This window comes from Corvus kubaryi, unplaced genomic scaffold, assembly GCF_017639235.1.
Source record: "Corvus kubaryi isolate FWS band 111438036 unplaced genomic scaffold, C.kubaryi_AGA036_p1.0 37334, whole genome shotgun sequence".
NCBI classification, from domain to species: domain Eukaryota; kingdom Metazoa; phylum Chordata; class Aves; order Passeriformes; family Corvidae; genus Corvus; species Corvus kubaryi.
In genome coordinates this window covers 11,406,416-11,412,638 of record NW_024581108.1, presented here as the reverse complement: position 1 = coordinate 11,412,638, position 6,223 = coordinate 11,406,416, and the positions used below count along the sequence as shown (strand labels likewise).

Below are 6,223 nucleotides of genomic sequence, written 5' to 3'. Positions count from 1 at the left end.
AACTAAAGTTACTCATATATTTATAAGCAAGTCAAAATCTATACACATATTTCTAAATGTAACTTATCTTACTCTTTTGGGCAAACAGTACTGTCTACTGCTTAGAAAAGAATGCTAAGAGTGAAGCCATCCAGGATTCTTCCCAGCTTCTGCCAGTATACGACTCTGCCATATCATTGGATATCTGACTTAAATGCTTAATCCAGTCACATTTTTAAATTGATTGAGGCCTGAACCAGAAGAATCTATGTGAGTAAAAGGATGCATTACTTTAAAGTAAGAAATGGCTGTTGATTTTTCATCACTGTTTCTGGAGAGACTGGGATCAGAGGGTTTGTTTTAGAAGTTTGTTTGTTCAAAAGGTGTAGTTTGCAAGATACATGGATTAGCAAAGTGCCACATGGAAGATCTCAAAGCAGCAGCCTCAACATTTCTCTCTAATGAGAAAAGGAAGAGAGTCCCCTAGGTATGCACTATTCAGGGAGAGAACCTAGAGGTCCCATAGGAATGCAGTATTTAGGAAGAGAACCAAGACTCCTTTCCTGAATGGAGAGATAACTCTGATGAATTCTGGACTACCTGGTATCTTAGGGGCACATCTAGGTTTAAGAAGGATTTGGATCCCAGGCTGTAACATTTTCCAGACATTCAGATTGCAACTACTAAGCCAGCAATTTTATGCTTTCCTTTCCCTGACTCCAACAGTACTGCAATATAAGCAGCCAGATTTTCTTCTGCATTGTGTTTTTTATCCATTCAGCCAAAATTAAAAGTCTTCTAGGATAACGTATGCCAAGTGAATTTAAATCTTGTGGACTCAAATCGACCTAAGTTGATGGATACATTCATGCCTACTGCTGAAATCTACCAATTACACAGAACTATGTTAACTTACCATAGAAACATCTCATCTAATAGCACAGATGATGTTGAACTAACTAATTACATTATGGCACATAGACAATGAAAAACATAACGAAGATGACAGCACAGCAACAGCAGATGCTGCACAAAAGAAAAATTAGAAAAATATTGCTCTGCAAAATGCTCTCAGTTAAGGTTTCCTCTGTTAAAATTAATCACAAAAATTAGTGATGATCAGATTTCAGAAAAAGATATGAACATTGTAATGCTATTTGGAAGACATCATTAAGCCATTTAAAACTCTGCTCCTTGAGAAGGTAATTCCTGTTTTTTGTATCACTCTCATTTTTAAGACTAGTAAACATTTTAGTGCCTATGGCAGAGTTTCTTGGTAGAATATCTTTTCCAATAAGGAGAGGTCCTAATGGCTCTCCCAGTCTGAATTTGGTAGCTTCCAGCCATTACAGGCTTAGATAATTAGACAATGTAGATTTTATTTTAGCTTGGCATTTGTTCTGTTCTTGTGCTCTTAACTGTCAGAAAGCTAAAATATCAGTGATTGTTGATTATCTGTAGCATGCCTTGTTGCTTTATATATTTTAAGTTGTACCAGATCCTACATAACAAATCTAAAACTGCTGAGTATGTTTAAATATAATATGTACATGGAGATTACATCCAGATGATATATTTCATAGACCTATGCTAAAAAAATATTAACCATAACAGTGGTCCTCTTCTCCCTTTCCCTGTGGAAGCGTTCCATGAGCTCCCAAGTCTGCTTTAAGCAGACTCTGAACATATCTCCAGTCTATGGAGAAACACAGAAATATAATTTTCTCCCGTGTTTAAATCATACCTGTGGTGCCATTCAAATGTCAAAATTTTATTTCTTACATATTTAGAAGCAAAATGTATCTTCGCTATCCTACGTTTTCCCAAATACGTTTCTCCCCGGTAGATGATTTTCCTTCCAATTCTAAATGGTTGCTGGGCACACGGCTCCGTGCCCAGCCCAGGCCGGGGCTGCAGGGCTGCGGGAGACCCACAGGTGGCGATGTGGTTAAAGCACACCTGGGCTGCGACTGCCGGCCGGGGCTCAGCGCCGGGCTGTCAGCGGGCGGGCGGGCAGCGTTCCTGCGCCGGAGCACTTAGGAAGTGCTCCCCGGAAGAGTTCCGTGTACCTGTGCGGGGCACCGCGTCTGCGTTAGCCGCCGGCAGGAGCAGGTTTTAAATACTTAGTTGTCTCGGACATCGGGTGGGCGCACGGAGCTCGTAGCCCGGTCACGCTGCCATCACCACATACTTGACAGGGCAGCGAACGTGCCCGCGGGCGGCGGGGCCGCCCTGCCCTGCCCTGCCCGCGGCGCCCGTCGAGCGCGGCCCGAGCGTTGCTGCCGGCCGGCCAGCGCTGCATTGGCTGCTGCTTACGTCAGCGGTCTGGAATCGAGAAACTCCTGTTATGAAGTTTGTCTGTCCTTTAACAGATCCCGGGAATGTGCCACTGATGGGGCTCCGCCGCCGCGAGAGGAGCGCGGCCGCGTACGCGGGGTGACAGGAGCGCGTGTGTTCCCTGTGCCGGGCACGGCCGGGCGCGGAGCTGCGCTGGGGACAGCACCCGCATTTAGGAGCACTTTGTTATTCCGGGGGCGTGTTCCAGCGATTCGCGGCTGTGCTTATCCTGTGTGCTGCACTTAGGCCTCACAGGCGTGCAGTTAACACGTAGTGGGTTTTTCACAGTTTTAAGCGTCCTCTCTGACCATTACTTGTTCCGATTTGCCGTCATCCCCGGGCTTCTCCCTCAGAAACGCAGCTGCCTTCCCTGCTGACAAGCCGTGCCGCCAACTGCGGCTGCTTAACCCACCGAAGCCTCCACTGGGGCGGCCACCGCGGGCCGTGCCCCCCTGAGTCCCGCAGCGCAGCTCCTGCGGGGAACGTGTGACAGTCGGCGGCGCGACACGGCCCCTCCACCCGCAGGGAGAGCTGGGCACGGCCCTCGCCGCCTCTCCCCGCTCCGGCACGGGAGCGCAGGACGGGGAGCGGGCACCGGGGCCGGCCGCGGGCAGCGGGGGGCGCCACGAAGGCGGCAAGAAGCGGCTGCTGCGGCCGCACCTCCCCTCGGCGCCTCCCCCCGGCTCGGTGGGGCCGCGGCGGCGGGTGAAGCGCCCAGCAGCCGGGAAGGGCTCCGAGGGACGCCGCCGCCCGGGCGGAGCAGGCCTGTCCTCGGAGACAGCCAGGACGACCCCTCGCCGCCAAGTTTCTCAACTGGTGGCCGGGAGCTGGCGGGCGGGGCGGGGCGGACGGTGCCCTCACGGCCGCGCGCCTCCCCTCAGCGCCCGGCGCGGCCAGCGCTGCCCACCTGACTCCCTCCTTCCTCTACATTCCCCTCCTCCTCCTCCTCCTCCTCCTCCTCGCCCCCTCCCTTCCTCTCCTTTTTTTTTTTTTTTTTTTCCCTCCCCTCTCACTCATTCCTTTGTCTTCCCGGGGATTGGCAGGTTTTATTATTCCGCCTGAACAAGCCGGGGGCGGATTGGCTGCGGCGGGCTGACGGGGGCGCCCAGCCGGAGTGTAGTTGGGATTCTGCTCTGTCAGTAACACATGTGTAAGGGGAGCGGACACACGCGCACCGTGCGGGCACACACGCACTCACACGGGCACACACGCACTTGCAGCCTCACGCTTAGACGGGCACCAGCGCCGCCGCCGCAGGATCCCGGCAGCAGCTCCGTACCCGGCCCCGCTCAAACTCGCCGGCTCCCGCCCGCTCCGCTGAGGCGCTCCGGCGGGCCGCGGCCGGCCGGCTCCGCGCCGCGGGAGGCTCGGGAGCCGCCGCAGCCCGGAGAGGGGGCGGAGGTGGGGGGGGCGGGGGGGAAGCGGCACAAAGTGAAGCCACATTGCCAAACTTGCCCGGCGATTGCAGCAGCGAGCGGCGGCGGCGCCCTGCGTGTGCGGCTCAGCGGCAGGGACCGAGCTCTGCAGCTCCCCTCCCGGGAAGCGGGAGCTGGAGGAAGGACCTGGGCAGACGCCTCTCATAGCAATATCTATATTTTTCCAGCCTGGGCTGCCCCTTGCCGGGCGGGGGGCTCCCTCCAGCGCTCCCAACAGCCGGCGAGAGGGCGAGCGCTGTGCTTGTTTCTTTGCAAGGAGACCTCTTCAGGAACCCCGAGCGGCGCTCTCCGGCCTTTTGCAATATAGAGGGGAAGCAGGTAAGAAGTGCCGGTCGCTCCCCCGTGTTTCTCAGCGTTCGTGTGCGCGGTGCCCGCCCGCTCGCCGCTGCCGTCCCGCTGCCCGCCGGGCGGAGGGGCGCGGAGCGGGTCGCCGTGGGCCCCGGGCATTGTCGCGGCCCCCCGTACAAAGCCTGGCGGCGGCCGCCACTGGAGCGCCTTCCCTTACCCCCCTTCCCAGCTGCCGCCGGGAAAGGGCTCTGCCTGCCTCGGCTGTGAATGGAGGGGACGGGGGGGGGGGGGTGGGGTGGGGGGGGGGTGGGGGGAGGCTGGGGCACCCGCTTCCCCCGTAGTAAACACTTTTCTGAAACAGTGGCAGAAAAGATCAAAGTGAGCTCTCTATTTCTCTCCTCTCCGGTTCCCTTCCTGCCCCGCACACGGTCTTTTGTTTCAATCCAGGAGAAATTCGGTGAATCACCTAATTAAAACCAAGACATGAATTAAGCATCCATTTTTGTACTACAAATTTCCAGGTCTCCGCTTGTCCCTCCCTTGGTCTCCATTAAAAAAGCAGCAGAGACGCTGTTAAAAGGGGGGTATTTTGCCTCTAGCTTCTAGCTCTGCTTTCTATTTCACTGACTCCTATCCCAGGACCTAAATTGCTTGGCTTTGTAATTACTCGAGTAAGCCTATTTAAGTTAAAAGCTTGCGGCGGGCCGCCCCCCCAACTCTAAATGAAACTTGATGAGGGCCCGTCCTTAGTTATCAAGGGAGTCACTTTCTGGTCAGTCCTCTTGATTCATCTTTTTAGATTTAATCAGCATTAAGGTATTGCTTGTCCTTAAGAGCTTTAGCTTAATGGGGTTACTGGATGGTTTTCTCAGTGTAACGTTTCCCATTTTATATTTACACATATTTATCTTCGACAAAGAACAGGTTAAGGTGGTGGCATGGAGCCTTTTTCTTTCTTTTAAGAAATCCGAAGTGATTTAAAGCGTAGGAAAACGGTTTAAGGACTCAGAGCAGGAAATGCAGATTCATTAAGCTGTAGCTGGAAACTGTAACAAAAGGCAATTCCTTGAACAAATGCATCAGAAATCAATTTACATAAAGGTATACGATGCATTCGGATAAATGCAATGCTAATGGCTTTTAGAGTGGTTTTCTTTATAAAGTCTCGGGGTTTTTGTTACAGCTTAATTGGTGCAGTTCTCCTGGTTTATTGTGCGGTCACTGGACATACCTCCAGGTACTCTTTCTGAGGAAATGTGTGTTTAAATCGGCCTCAGTTCTTCTCCTGCAGTCGAGTTGGGCCAGTGGCAGGAAAAGTTCGTCCTCGCTGCTCTGGACGTATCAGTCTGAAGGTCCTTAGCAGATAGCCAGATGCCTCGGCATGAGCACATACGGCTTACAAAGGACAAAGACAAAACATGCTGCTTAATTGGCAGTAAATAACTTGATCTTTTTATAGTATAAGTGACTAGAGGAACACCGGGAGTTTATTGGACTCTGGATTGAAGGCAACAAATTAATCGGTTTAGAGTAAGCTTTATGAATTGATTCCTATATTATCTCTCGGTTGTCCTGCTTGCATAAAGCATTTATTAGAAAGTGAAAAATGCCCTTAGTAGCAGTTTCGGGGGCGGCCAGAGTAACTGCAGCCGGAGCGGTGCACTTCATTACTCTGCTGCTTTCCTAGGGTCGGTAAACTTTTTTTTTTTTTTTTTAGTAACAAAGCTTTAGCATTTAAACTGCTGATCAAGGGCAGATTAGCGAGACAAAAGTTGAGTGTACTTGTGTAGGAAGTTAACTGGCGTCCTAAAGTTCAACGATCTATTATTCGGGCCAGCGTCCTCAATCTGGAGTAAAAACACCCAGTTTCTCTGGGTGTTTTTAGTTCTCCAAAATAAAACTACAAAAAATAAAATCCCAAGGCCTCGAGGGCCGGTCCGGAGCCCCTCGTTACCACCCCAAGCCTGCGGAGCCTCTCCTAGACTGAAAAACCAGTTTCACAACTTCCCCCCCCCCTCTAGTCTTCACACACTTTTTTTTCATAAGCAAAACAAACCCCGGGACTGTTCCTGACTTGTGAGCTGCAGCTGCACAAGCCCGGAGCGGGAGGGGCGGCGGGTTGCGCTCGCTCTGCCCCCCGCGCCCGCCGCTCCCCGCCAGCTGCGCGGCCGCGCCCCTGCCCC

The 6,223-nt window shown here is 52.5% G+C and overlaps 1 protein-coding gene across 1 annotated transcript in view; it reads left to right on the top strand.

The window, feature by feature from the left end:
* Positions 1-3,746: 3,746 nt before the first annotated feature.
* Positions 3,747-6,223, top strand: part of LMO4 (LIM domain only 4) — a 15,439-nt gene continuing 12,962 nt past the window's right edge. Inside the window, exon 1 of the mRNA XM_042030278.1 lies at positions 3,747-4,070. The gene's annotated coding sequence lies outside the window, so the exon portion shown is untranslated. The remainder of the gene's footprint in view (positions 4,071-6,223) is intronic.